The 13,857-nt window shown below is 43.3% G+C and overlaps 3 pseudogenes; all 3 read right to left on the bottom strand.

The window, feature by feature from the left end:
• Positions 1-226: 226 nt before the first annotated feature.
• On the bottom strand, positions 227-2,097 carry LOC148509015 (uncharacterized; annotated as a pseudogene).
• A 1,935-nt stretch (positions 2,098-4,032) lies between these two features.
• On the bottom strand, positions 4,033-5,903 carry LOC148509014 (uncharacterized; annotated as a pseudogene).
• Positions 5,904-7,838: 1,935 nt separating this feature from the next.
• Positions 7,839-9,709, bottom strand: LOC148509013 (uncharacterized; annotated as a pseudogene).
• Positions 9,710-13,857: the final 4,148 nt, after the last annotated feature.

Below are 13,857 nucleotides of genomic sequence, written 5' to 3'. Positions count from 1 at the left end.
AGTCTTTGCCACATACACAGCGCACACTGTATTTATATATTCTATATACAGTATTTACATATAGGACACAACATGCATGAGTACACCAAGGTCTGGGGTACCACATTCCTCCCCACTAAAACATGCGTGTCCTCACGCATTAATAGTACATATTCGAATATTCGCTTAACAATTTTTGATTAATAATTTAAATCTAATATTTACAAGCACAATACTTATTCTCAGGCTAATGTCTATACTGTATATGCGGGGCATCTTTATTCCTCTTTCCTGACTTTCTAAATGCCTGTTGCAAAATTGAGACTATGTCATTAGAGTCCACCGTTGTGTTCTCACAATCTGGGCGATGCCACTCTGGAAAAAGATACGACACAGCTCTTTAGCTGCACTATGGGATTCTGCTGGAACGTTAGATTTGGACTTCGATATAGCTAACTCTGGGCAATTGGGTGTAAGGGGTTCCAATCTGTCTGCTGTGGCCATGTGGATCACTTCTTCATTGTCTCTTTCCCTGTCAGCGGCACTTGAATTTGCCTTATTAAGGTAGGCTGTACTGGAATCGATGTCTTCCATTCTAGACTTACGCTCACGTACTGGCTCTGAGGGAAGTGGTCGCTGGACTATGTCTTTCCGGCTCTGCTGCACTGTTTCTCTTTCCGCTTCTTCATGCTCCTGTCTATATTCGTGGTATTGGTAATTTTGTTGGTAATTACATGAAGAACATCTTCACTGTGAATGGTGCCAATAATGCTTGCGATATGCTGCATATCTGCTGCCTTGAACTGGGACACCACCAGGACCAGTTACATTAGCTGCCTGTAGACCTTTCTCCCCATTCACCACGTCAAACTGGACTCTCTCTCCTTCTCCCAAGCTGCGGAGGTACTTTCTCGGGTTGTTCTTTTGAATGGTTGTATAGTGGACAAATACATCATTTTTGGTGTCTTCACGTTTTATGAACCCATAGCCACGTCGCACATGGAACCATATGACTTTGCCCAAAACTCCTCTTGCGATGGTTGATGTAACTTCACCTGCAGGTGGTGTGCTCACAATTTGCATTCGATTCAATAATATTGAGCCTGGACTCACATCTCTGGGTTGCCCATCTGTCCCTCCTGAGAGCACTTCTGGGTTTAAAGGCTCTCTCTGGATGCAATAGCATTCAATGTGGTCACATGGGTTACATCTTCTACAGATGGGTCGTCCTTGCGAATTAAAGTGATCGTGCTCTCTCTTCCCATTCCTCTGAGGAGGTTCTGTCCAGTCATTGGGGGACCTCCTTCTTTCTGTTTGCCAGGTAATTTCTCTTGGTTCAGTCACATGTTTGATAAAATTCTTAATTTCCTTATACATTTTCACCATTCCCTGGGTCAATTCTTCTATTTGTCCTTTTAATGTTTGTAAGGGGTCAGGGGCTGATGCTTGAGAACTTTGGGAAGTCATTTCTTTAATTCTAGAGGGACTTCCCATATTGGAGTCTCCATTCACCTCCTGAAAAGCTGGCATCTCAGGGAAAGTCACTTGGTTAATCTGATAAGAACCTACCACCTTAATGGCTGCCTCCTTAAAATCCAGAAAAGAACTCCTAGAAAGCTGCAGTCTTAATAGACGTAGCTGTGTCTTGATGGTTTCCCCATTACATCCTTCGATGAATTGATTTATTAATGTTTTATCAACGTTTCTCACTTCAGAAGTGTCCACAGCCTGTATCCTCTGCAAGGCCTCTTGGAGACTTAAAGCATAGCTTCGTAGAGATTCTCCTGGTTGTTGTTTCCTTACATAAAATTTAATTTTCAGCTCGGACATAGTATTGATGTCAAATGTTTTACTTAACCTCTGTAGAATTTGGTCAATGTTTTGTCGTTCTTCCCTTGGCCAGGAGGTTACCTCTCGTAAAGCTGATCCTTTTAATTGACCAATGAGGATCTCCACCTGCTGTCCTTTTGTCAGTGGGTATAAACGGAACATACTTTTCATTTTATTCTTGAACTCCCTGAAGGCATTGCTATCAGAATCTTGAACATCCCCAATATACGATGGGAGCCATGGGGCCCCAAAGTAGTACGGTAGCATTATGGAATTTAATTGAGACATGATGGGACTCTGATGGACTGAGTCTCCCGAAGAATACTGATGCTGTGACATCTCGCCTATTAGTAAACCTTCTTCAGTTCAGATCCTGAATCCTGTTCGTTGTGACGCCAAATGTGACACCCCGCCAGGTAGGGTAGAGTTGTTAAGTGAGGTTCAGGTATCTTACTAGAAGGAATAGATGGTTGGTCACTCTCTGTATTAGCTCTTACGAGGGTTATCTTCACAGCAGAGGAGGAGTTTGATTCTTCACCCAATGAATTATGCCAGTTAGTGTCAAACAAGACTCTATTTATTGACAGTATTAACTCATTAGCACAGTTGAAGTAATGTTAGGGATATAGTTACAATACATTTCATAAAATAAATACATGCAAAAGGTATTTCTGGATAAGTAACATACACATAACAATGTAGCAAGGTTTATTATACTGGAACTCAGCAAGATCCAAAGTTTTCTTCAATTACCACCTGTTGGATCTATGTGATCCTGAGGACACAAAACTGGTTTGACAATACCAATGCAGGTTACCTTAACCAAACTTTACCACATTACTAAATACCATTTAGTTATAATTGAAACCACCTAAACGGCTTATCTAGACCGAACCACTAGTAGGTTGGAGGGAACAGGAACAACGTAAAAGGCATTTTTGCATAAAACCCTTTAGGACTACTATAAACTTAATTTAGTCAATACTTTCTCTAGTACAATTCCCCCCGCTGGATCTGTAGAGGTGGTGCACATACTGTACGTTGCAGATCTGATTCTCAGATAGTGTGATCAGGGGAAGTGGCTATTATTAGTTGTCCCTGCAGAGGGCCTCGAAAATCCCAAAACTGCTGGCTCTGTTTGTGGCAAAGAAATTATTCTTAAAACAGTCTTTACTATCTCTTTTCTGCCACCACAAGACACTGTGAAAATTGCACTTGGCGTATCACTGTACTTTGAGGACTGAGAACTATTCAGTGACTTTAGCGAGCCTCTCAGTACAGTATTATTGGCTGCTTTGCGCTACTAATGGTGTCCTAGGAACAGATGTAACTATCCTGTTTATACAGAGACACTATGGCTTGGGGAGAGGAGCTAGTCTCTGCTGTGAGCGCTGGCTGTTACTGTGTAGCAGTTGGGAGGTAGTGCTATAATGCAGGGCTGTGATTGGTGTGACTACAGACCTCTCCAGGCGTCACCTTTGTCCAGAAATGAGGATCAGCTAATAAGATCACCGCCCTCCTTCATATCAGCTCTGACACCGGGCTCCCTGCTCACTTCTCTGCACGCATTGTAGGAGGGAGAGTCTGCCTCAAAGCCGGCCTCCAGATAGTAGGGAATCCATCTTCCAGTCTCCACCTCCAGCCACAAGCACTGTACATCACTGCCGGATCACAGGCACACCGCAAGGAGCTTTAGCAGCCAGTTGTAATATGCAGCGCTACCGATTCCTGATGTTACTCTGGTGTCCGCAGAGACCCCGGTGAGCATTGCTGTGCGAGTCCTTCCTTCCTCACCATCCTCTCAGGGCTCCCTGTAACCGACGTAACTGTCTTACTCCGCCCCCTACAGCTGGTTCCAGCAGCTTCTGTGTCATGTGACCTGCTGCTGACACACAGCATATTACCTGCACCAGTACATATAGGTATATGGGTAACTGCCCCCGGTCTCTGGTGGGGCATAAATTTATCAGTCAGTTACAATATGGTTTATATTGATTAGTCTTTGCCACATACACAGCGCACACTGTATTTATATATTCTATATACAGTATTTACATATAGGACACAACATGCATGAGTACACCAAGGTCTGGGGTACCACATTCCTCCCCACTAAAACATGCGTGTCCTCACGCATTAATAGTACATATTCGAATATTCGCTTAACAATTTTTGATTAATAATTTAAATCTAATATTTACAAGCACAATACTTATTCTCAGGCTAATGTCTATACTGTATATGCGGGGCATCTTTATTCCTCTTTCCTGACTTTCTAAATGCCTGTTGCAAAATTGAGACTATGTCATTAGAGTCCACCGTTGTGTTCTCACAATCTGGGCGATGCCACTCTGGAAAAAGATACGACACAGCTCTTTAGCTGCACTATGGGATTCTGCTGGAACGTTAGATTTGGACTTCGATATAGCTAACTCTGGGCAATTGGGTGTAAGGGGTTCCAATCTGTCTGCTGTGGCCATGTGGATCACTTCTTCATTGTCTCTTTCCCTGTCAGCGGCACTTGAATTTGCCTTATTAAGGTAGGCTGTACTGGAATCGATGTCTTCCATTCTAGACTTACGCTCACGTACTGGCTCTGAGGGAAGTGGTCGCTGGACTATGTCTTTCCGGCTCTGCTGCACTGTTTCTCTTTCCGCTTCTTCATGCTCCTGTCTATATTCGTGGTATTGGTAATTTTGTTGGTAATTACATGAAGAACATCTTCACTGTGAATGGTGCCAATAATGCTTGCGATATGCTGCATATCTGCTGCCTTGAACTGGGACACCACCAGGACCAGTTACATTAGCTGCCTGTAGACCTTTCTCCCCATTCACCACGTCAAACTGGACTCTCTCTCCTTCTCCCAAGCTGCGGAGGTACTTTCTCGGGTTGTTCTTTTGAATGGTTGTATAGTGGACAAATACATCATTTTTGGTGTCTTCACGTTTTATGAACCCATAGCCACGTCGCACATGGAACCATATGACTTTGCCCAAAACTCCTCTTGCGATGGTTGATGTAACTTCACCTGCAGGTGGTGTGCTCACAATTTGCATTCGATTCAATAATATTGAGCCTGGACTCACATCTCTGGGTTGCCCATCTGTCCCTCCTGAGAGCACTTCTGGGTTTAAAGGCTCTCTCTGGATGCAATAGCATTCAATGTGGTCACATGGGTTACATCTTCTACAGATGGGTCGTCCTTGCGAATTAAAGTGATCGTGCTCTCTCTTCCCATTCCTCTGAGGAGGTTCTGTCCAGTCATTGGGGGACCTCCTTCTTTCTGTTTGCCAGGTAATTTCTCTTGGTTCAGTCACATGTTTGATAAAATTCTTAATTTCCTTATACATTTTCACCATTCCCTGGGTCAATTCTTCTATTTGTCCTTTTAATGTTTGTAAGGGGTCAGGGGCTGATGCTTGAGAACTTTGGGAAGTCATTTCTTTAATTCTAGAGGGACTTCCCATATTGGAGTCTCCATTCACCTCCTGAAAAGCTGGCATCTCAGGGAAAGTCACTTGGTTAATCTGATAAGAACCTACCACCTTAATGGCTGCCTCCTTAAAATCCAGAAAAGAACTCCTAGAAAGCTGCAGTCTTAATAGACGTAGCTGTGTCTTGATGGTTTCCCCATTACATCCTTCGATGAATTGATTTATTAATGTTTTATCAACGTTTCTCACTTCAGAAGTGTCCACAGCCTGTATCCTCTGCAAGGCCTCTTGGAGACTTAAAGCATAGCTTCGTAGAGATTCTCCTGGTTGTTGTTTCCTTACATAAAATTTAATTTTCAGCTCGGACATAGTATTGATGTCAAATGTTTTACTTAACCTCTGTAGAATTTGGTCAATGTTTTGTCGTTCTTCCCTTGGCCAGGAGGTTACCTCTCGTAAAGCTGATCCTTTTAATTGACCAATGAGGATCTCCACCTGCTGTCCTTTTGTCAGTGGGTATAAACGGAACATACTTTTCATTTTATTCTTGAACTCCCTGAAGGCATTGCTATCAGAATCTTGAACATCCCCAATATACGATGGGAGCCATGGGGCCCCAAAGTAGTACGGTAGCATTATGGAATTTAATTGAGACATGATGGGACTCTGATGGACTGAGTCTCCCGAAGAATACTGATGCTGTGACATCTCGCCTATTAGTAAACCTTCTTCAGTTCAGATCCTGAATCCTGTTCGTTGTGACGCCAAATGTGACACCCCGCCAGGTAGGGTAGAGTTGTTAAGTGAGGTTCAGGTATCTTACTAGAAGGAATAGATGGTTGGTCACTCTCTGTATTAGCTCTTACGAGGGTTATCTTCACAGCAGAGGAGGAGTTTGATTCTTCACCCAATGAATTATGCCAGTTAGTGTCAAACAAGACTCTATTTATTGACAGTATTAACTCATTAGCACAGTTGAAGTAATGTTAGGGATATAGTTACAATACATTTCATAAAATAAATACATGCAAAAGGTATTTCTGGATAAGTAACATACACATAACAATGTAGCAAGGTTTATTATACTGGAACTCAGCAAGATCCAAAGTTTTCTTCAATTACCACCTGTTGGATCTATGTGATCCTGAGGACACAAAACTGGTTTGACAATACCAATGCAGGTTACCTTAACCAAACTTTACCACATTACTAAATACCATTTAGTTATAATTGAAACCACCTAAACGGCTTATCTAGACCGAACCACTAGTAGGTTGGAGGGAACAGGAACAACGTAAAAGGCATTTTTGCATAAAACCCTTTAGGACTACTATAAACTTAATTTAGTCAATACTTTCTCTAGTACAATTCCCCCCGCTGGATCTGTAGAGGTGGTGCACATACTGTACGTTGCAGATCTGATTCTCAGATAGTGTGATCAGGGGAAGTGGCTATTATTAGTTGTCCCTGCAGAGGGCCTCGAAAATCCCAAAACTGCTGGCTCTGTTTGTGGCAAAGAAATTATTCTTAAAACAGTCTTTACTATCTCTTTTCTGCCACCACAAGACACTGTGAAAATTGCACTTGGCGTATCACTGTACTTTGAGGACTGAGAACTATTCAGTGACTTTAGCGAGCCTCTCAGTACAGTATTATTGGCTGCTTTGCGCTACTAATGGTGTCCTAGGAACAGATGTAACTATCCTGTTTATACAGAGACACTATGGCTTGGGGAGAGGAGCTAGTCTCTGCTGTGAGCGCTGGCTGTTACTGTGTAGCAGTTGGGAGGTAGTGCTATAATGCAGGGCTGTGATTGGTGTGACTACAGACCTCTCCAGGCGTCACCTTTGTCCAGAAATGAGGATCAGCTAATAAGATCACCGCCCTCCTTCATATCAGCTCTGACACCGGGCTCCCTGCTCACTTCTCTGCACGCATTGTAGGAGGGAGAGTCTGCCTCAAAGCCGGCCTCCAGATAGTAGGGAATCCATCTTCCAGTCTCCACCTCCAGCCACAAGCACTGTACATCACTGCCGGATCACAGGCACACCGCAAGGAGCTTTAGCAGCCAGTTGTAATATGCAGCGCTACCGATTCCTGATGTTACTCTGGTGTCCGCAGAGACCCCGGTGAGCATTGCTGTGCGAGTCCTTCCTTCCTCACCATCCTCTCAGGGCTCCCTGTAACCGACGTAACTGTCTTACTCCGCCCCCTACAGCTGGTTCCAGCAGCTTCTGTGTCATGTGACCTGCTGCTGACACACAGCATATTACCTGCACCAGTACATATAGGTATATGGGTAACTGCCCCCGGTCTCTGGTGGGGCATAAATTTATCAGTCAGTTACAATATGGTTTATATTGATTAGTCTTTGCCACATACACAGCGCACACTGTATTTATATATTCTATATACAGTATTTACATATAGGACACAACATGCATGAGTACACCAAGGTCTGGGGTACCACATTCCTCCCCACTAAAACATGCGTGTCCTCACGCATTAATAGTACATATTCGAATATTCGCTTAACAATTTTTGATTAATAATTTAAATCTAATATTTACAAGCACAATACTTATTCTCAGGCTAATGTCTATACTGTATATGCGGGGCATCTTTATTCCTCTTTCCTGACTTTCTAAATGCCTGTTGCAAAATTGAGACTATGTCATTAGAGTCCACCGTTGTGTTCTCACAATCTGGGCGATGCCACTCTGGAAAAAGATACGACACAGCTCTTTAGCTGCACTATGGGATTCTGCTGGAACGTTAGATTTGGACTTCGATATAGCTAACTCTGGGCAATTGGGTGTAAGGGGTTCCAATCTGTCTGCTGTGGCCATGTGGATCACTTCTTCATTGTCTCTTTCCCTGTCAGCGGCACTTGAATTTGCCTTATTAAGGTAGGCTGTACTGGAATCGATGTCTTCCATTCTAGACTTACGCTCACGTACTGGCTCTGAGGGAAGTGGTCGCTGGACTATGTCTTTCCGGCTCTGCTGCACTGTTTCTCTTTCCGCTTCTTCATGCTCCTGTCTATATTCGTGGTATTGGTAATTTTGTTGGTAATTACATGAAGAACATCTTCACTGTGAATGGTGCCAATAATGCTTGCGATATGCTGCATATCTGCTGCCTTGAACTGGGACACCACCAGGACCAGTTACATTAGCTGCCTGTAGACCTTTCTCCCCATTCACCACGTCAAACTGGACTCTCTCTCCTTCTCCCAAGCTGCGGAGGTACTTTCTCGGGTTGTTCTTTTGAATGGTTGTATAGTGGACAAATACATCATTTTTGGTGTCTTCACGTTTTATGAACCCATAGCCACGTCGCACATGGAACCATATGACTTTGCCCAAAACTCCTCTTGCGATGGTTGATGTAACTTCACCTGCAGGTGGTGTGCTCACAATTTGCATTCGATTCAATAATATTGAGCCTGGACTCACATCTCTGGGTTGCCCATCTGTCCCTCCTGAGAGCACTTCTGGGTTTAAAGGCTCTCTCTGGATGCAATAGCATTTAATGTGGTCACATGGGTTAAATCTTCTACAGATGGGTCGTCCTTGTGAATTAAAGTGATCGTGCTCTCTCTTCCCATTCCTCTGAGGAGGTTCTGTCCAGTCATTGGGGGACCTCCTTCTTTCTGTTTGCCAGGTAATTTCTCTTGGTTCAGTCACATGTTTGATAAAATTCTTAATTTCCTTATACATTTTCACCATTCCCTGGGTCAATTCTTCTATTTGTCCTTTTAATGTTTGTAAGGGGTCAGGGGCTGATGCTTGAGAACTTTGGGAAGTCATTTCTTTAATTCTAGAGGGACTTCCCATATTGGAGTCTCCATTCACCTCCTGAAAAGCTGGCATCTCAGGGAAAGTCACTTGGTTAATCTGATAAGAACCTACCACCTTAATGGCTGCCTCCTTAAAATCCAGAAAAGAACTCCTAGAAAGCTGCAGTCTTAATAGACGTAGCTGTGTCTTGATGGTTTCCCCATTACATCCTTCGATGAATTGATTTATTAATGTTTTATCAACGTTTCTCACTTCAGAAGTGTCCACAGCCTGTATCCTCTGCAAGGCCTCTTGGAGACTTAAAGCATAGCTTCGTAGAGATTCTCCTGGTTGTTTTTTCCTTGCATAAAATTTCATTTTCAGCTCGGACATAGTATTGATGTCAAATGTTTTACTTAACCTCTGTAGAATTTGGTCAATGTTTTGTCGTTCTTCCCTTGGCCAGGAGGTTACCTCTCGTAAAGCTGATCCTTTTAATTGACCAATGAGGATCTCCACCTGCTGTCCTTTTGTCAGTGGGTATAAACGGAACATACTTTTCATTTTATTCTTGAACTCCCTGAAGGCATTGCTATCAGAATCTTGAACATCCCCAATATACGATGGGAGCCATGGGGCCCCAAAGTAGTACGGTAGCATTATGGAATTTAATTGAGACATGATGGGACTCTGATGGACTGAGTCTCCCGAAGAATACTGATGCTGTGACATCTCGCCTATTAGTAAACCTTCTTCAGTTCAGATCCTGAATCCTGTTCGTTGTGACGCCAAATGTGACACCCCGCCAGGTAGGGTAGAGTTGTTAAGTGAGGTTCAGGTATCTTACTAGAAGGAATAGATGGTTGGTCACTCTCTGTATTAGCTCTTACGAGGGTTATCTTCACAGCAGAGGAGGAGTTTGATTCTTCACCCAATGAATTATGCCAGTTAGTGTCAAACAAGACTCTATTTATTGACAGTATTAACTCATTAGCACAGTTGAAGTAATGTTAGGGATATAGTTACAATACATTTCATAAAATAAATACATGCAAAAGGTATTTCTGGATAAGTAACATACACATAACAATGTAGCAAGGTTTATTATACTGGAACTCGGCAAGATCCAAAGTTTTCTTCAATTACCACCTGTTGGATCTATGTGATCCTGAGGACACAAAACTGGTTTGACAATACCAATGCAGGTTACCTTAACCAAACTTTACCACATCACTAAATACCATTTAGTTATAATTGAAACCACCTAAACGGCTTATCTAGACCGAACCACTAGTAGGTTGGAGGGAACAGGAACAACGTAAAAGGCATTTTTGCATAAAACCCTTTAGGACTACTATAAACTTAATTTAGTCAATACTTTCTCTAGTACAATTCCCCCCGCTGGATCTGTAGAGGTGGTGCACATACTGTACGTTGCAGATCTGATTCTCAGATAGTGTGATCAGGGGAAGTGGCTATTATTAGTTGTCCCTGCAGAGGGCCTCGAAAATCCCAAAACTGCTGGCTCTGTTTGTGGCAAAGAAATTATTCTTAAAACAGTCTTTACTATCTCTTTTCTGCCACCACAAGACACTGTGAAAATTGCACTTGGCGTATCACTGTACTTTGAGGACTGAGAACTATTCAGTGACTTTAGCGAGCCTCTCAGTACAGTATTATTGGCTGCTTTGCGCTACTAATGGTGTCCTAGGAACAGATGTAACTATCCTGTTTATACAGAGACACTATGGCTTGGGGAGAGGAGCTAGTCTCTGCTGTGAGCGCTGGCTGTTACTGTGTAGCAGTTGGGAGGTAGTGCTATAATGCAGGGCTGTGATTGGTGTGACTACAGACCTCTCCAGGCGTCACCTTTGTCCAGAAATGAGGATCTGCTAATAAGATCACCGCCCTCCTTCATATCAGCTCTGACACCGGGCTCCCTGCTCACTTCCCTGCACGCATTGTAGGAGGGAGAGTCTGCCTCAAAGCCGGCCTCCAGATAGTAGGGAATCCATCTTCCAGTCTCCACCTCCAGCCACAAGCACTGTACATCACTGCCAGATCACAGGCACACCGCAAGGAGCTTTAGCAGCCAGTTGTAATATGCAGCGCTACCGATTCCTGATGTTACTCTGGTGTCCGCAGAGACTCTGGTGAGCGTTGCTGCGCGAGTCCTTCCTTCCTCACCATCCTCTCAGGGCTCCCTGTAACCGACGTAACTGTCTTACTCCGCCCCCTACAGCTGGTTCCAGCAGCTTCTGTGTCATGTGACCTGCTGCTGACACACAGCATATTACCTGCACCAGTACATATAGGTATATGGGTAACTGCCCCCGGTCTCTGGTGGGGCATAAATTTATCAGTCAGTTACAATATGGTTTATATTGATTAGTCTTTGCCACATACACAGAGCACACTGTATGTACATATTCTATATACAGTATTTACATATAGGACACATGTATGAGTACACCAAGGTCTGGGCTACCACACAGGGTGTCTGTCTGGTCAGTACTGCAGCAGTGATATTGGCTGCAGGGTGCAAGCACCCTGCTAGCCAGTAACAAAGGCCATGGGGTAGCGATGGTGCTGCAAACAGAGCCCTGCACTCTGTCCAGCATCACCGGTCGCATACCTGCGGTTATGGCACTGTATGCAGTCAAAACACACCCACAACACAGGCCACACCCCTATGTAAATCACAGCTACACCACACTAGTCACAACCCCACATCACCAGTCACACTGCTGCAGTGCTGGTCACACCCCCTGCAGCGGCACACAATAGGCCCTTCATAAATTTCAGCTCCAGGCCCATGTGGACATTAATCTGGCACTGATTAGTATTAATATAGTCACCAAGACACTGCTTCAGCTGGCCCCTACAATAGCAATTCTGAAGGAGAAGCTCATTGAGCCTCCACATACAAATAGTAGGTGCGAGATGAGAAATCCTAATCATAAGAGATATTGGTATAGGATCTGAGCATGTAAAGTGTCTGATCTCAGCGTGTTCAATCATAGGCCCATATTCAATTTGAGGTGAAAAGCCGTTTTCGCATGTTTTTGGCAGAAACTTTTCGCCGATGACGTCATTTCGTCAGGCGGAAAAGTATCGCTGTATTCAATTTGAAAGACTTTCCGCCTAGGCAGAAAGTCAATGCAATGTAATAGGCGAAAAAGTTTCAGCAAGCCAAATCGGGGGGTACCCCCATGTCAGAGCATCTTTTGGGGGTGTCAGGCTGATTTCCCCAAATCTGACATGACTTTCCGCTTGTTTGAGTTTCGCTGGGTCCCGTTCTCGCCTACTTTCCAATTGAATACGGCGATACGCGGGCTCGTGTGTGATACTTTTCCGCCTGCAAAACACACGATGTAGGCAAAAAGTCCTGGGAGGCAAAAAAGTATCGCGGGTCCGCTCAAATTGAATACGGCTCATAGTCCTAAAAGCAGATAATCAATCATAGAATAAACATTGTGGGGGTGGGAGAAGAAGGTATAGTACCGATCTGCAGTATGTTGCGGTCTCCAAGTGTCAACTAATTGATGTTCAAGGAGCAGGCAACAAACTTTACCTTGCCATTTGTCAGGGCGGGTGGAGGATGCAGAAGACGAATCTAGGGAGGGATGTAGAAGCCAGTTAAAGTCCCCTCCTGCTATTAAAACACCAGGTTTCAGAGTATGAACCTGCTCAAGTAAGTGATCCAAGAATGCGGGCTGGTGTGAATTCGGGGCATAAATATTAACAAAACTATATCATGCACTTAATCAGTAAACCTGTACCTTCAGTAAGAACATGGAGACGGCGATGAAAAAGAATTGCTAAACCCAAAGTCTTACCCAGACTATTGTTGCTAAAGTATGCTTGTAGATAATCACAATTGCGGAGGGACGGGGCTCTACCTTCTTGAAAGTGAGTTTCCTGGATAAAGGCTATGCCTGCTCTGTATGCCCTGAGTTCCCTGAGAAGTCCTGATCTCTTTTCTGGAATTTTTAATCTCTTAGAGTTTATGGAGATTATCTTAAATTTGTGTCATCATGGAAGACAGGGAGACGGACTTACTATATAACCCATAACGCTGAGGCAGTACTTAATGTCAGCAATATTATATGACGCACTGTGTGTTTCAGAACCCGGTGAGGAGAGGGGAAGGGAAGAACAGGGAAACAGAAAGAAGAAAGAAAAGCAAAGAAAAAGAAAAACAACAATCAAACTAGAAGAACAATAAACAAAATGAGCAAATCAACAAAATAAATACAGCTCCCAATAAACATAGAAAGAATCAAGAAAATTTGTTCCATGATTAGCGAGTATAAAAGCGGTATAGGGGCAATGGGCAGTCAGCGCCAACAACAGAGACAAGTAGTAAACATTAAACAGAACTTATCCAATCTTCACAGATATGTTAATGACAAAGTATAAAACATAAATTATCTAAGGTTATTTATATTAAACATAAATAGTCTAAGAAACAGTATAGTAACAAATGTAGGTGAAACATTCAGTACAATTGTTCAAATAAAGTTAAGCTAGAACCATCTAAAGAGTTGCTAAATTAGCTAGTAGCCTGCAAGAGACCAAAAGGAGCATAAACCAGGATATTACCCAAAACTATAGACTTCTTATAGGTAGCATATATCTTCATACAATAAGTAAATAGACTTGAGAAATAAACACAAGGAGTCTTGAAAAGCATAGATATTCAAGTCAATGACAGCACCTTACTGATAGCGACCATCCAAAAAATAACTGACAATCGGGCCGCTCAGTTCAAATGACTCCATTAAAGTGCAGAAAATGAGGAACGGGACCACAGGAACACAATCATG

This window comes from Taudactylus pleione, unplaced genomic scaffold (genome assembly GCF_031769625.1).
Source record: "Taudactylus pleione unplaced genomic scaffold, aTauple2 ptg000333l, whole genome shotgun sequence".
In the NCBI taxonomy this organism is placed as follows: Eukaryota; Metazoa; Chordata; class Amphibia; order Anura; family Myobatrachidae; genus Taudactylus; species Taudactylus pleione.
This window is presented reverse-complemented; position numbering and strand designations above follow the sequence as displayed.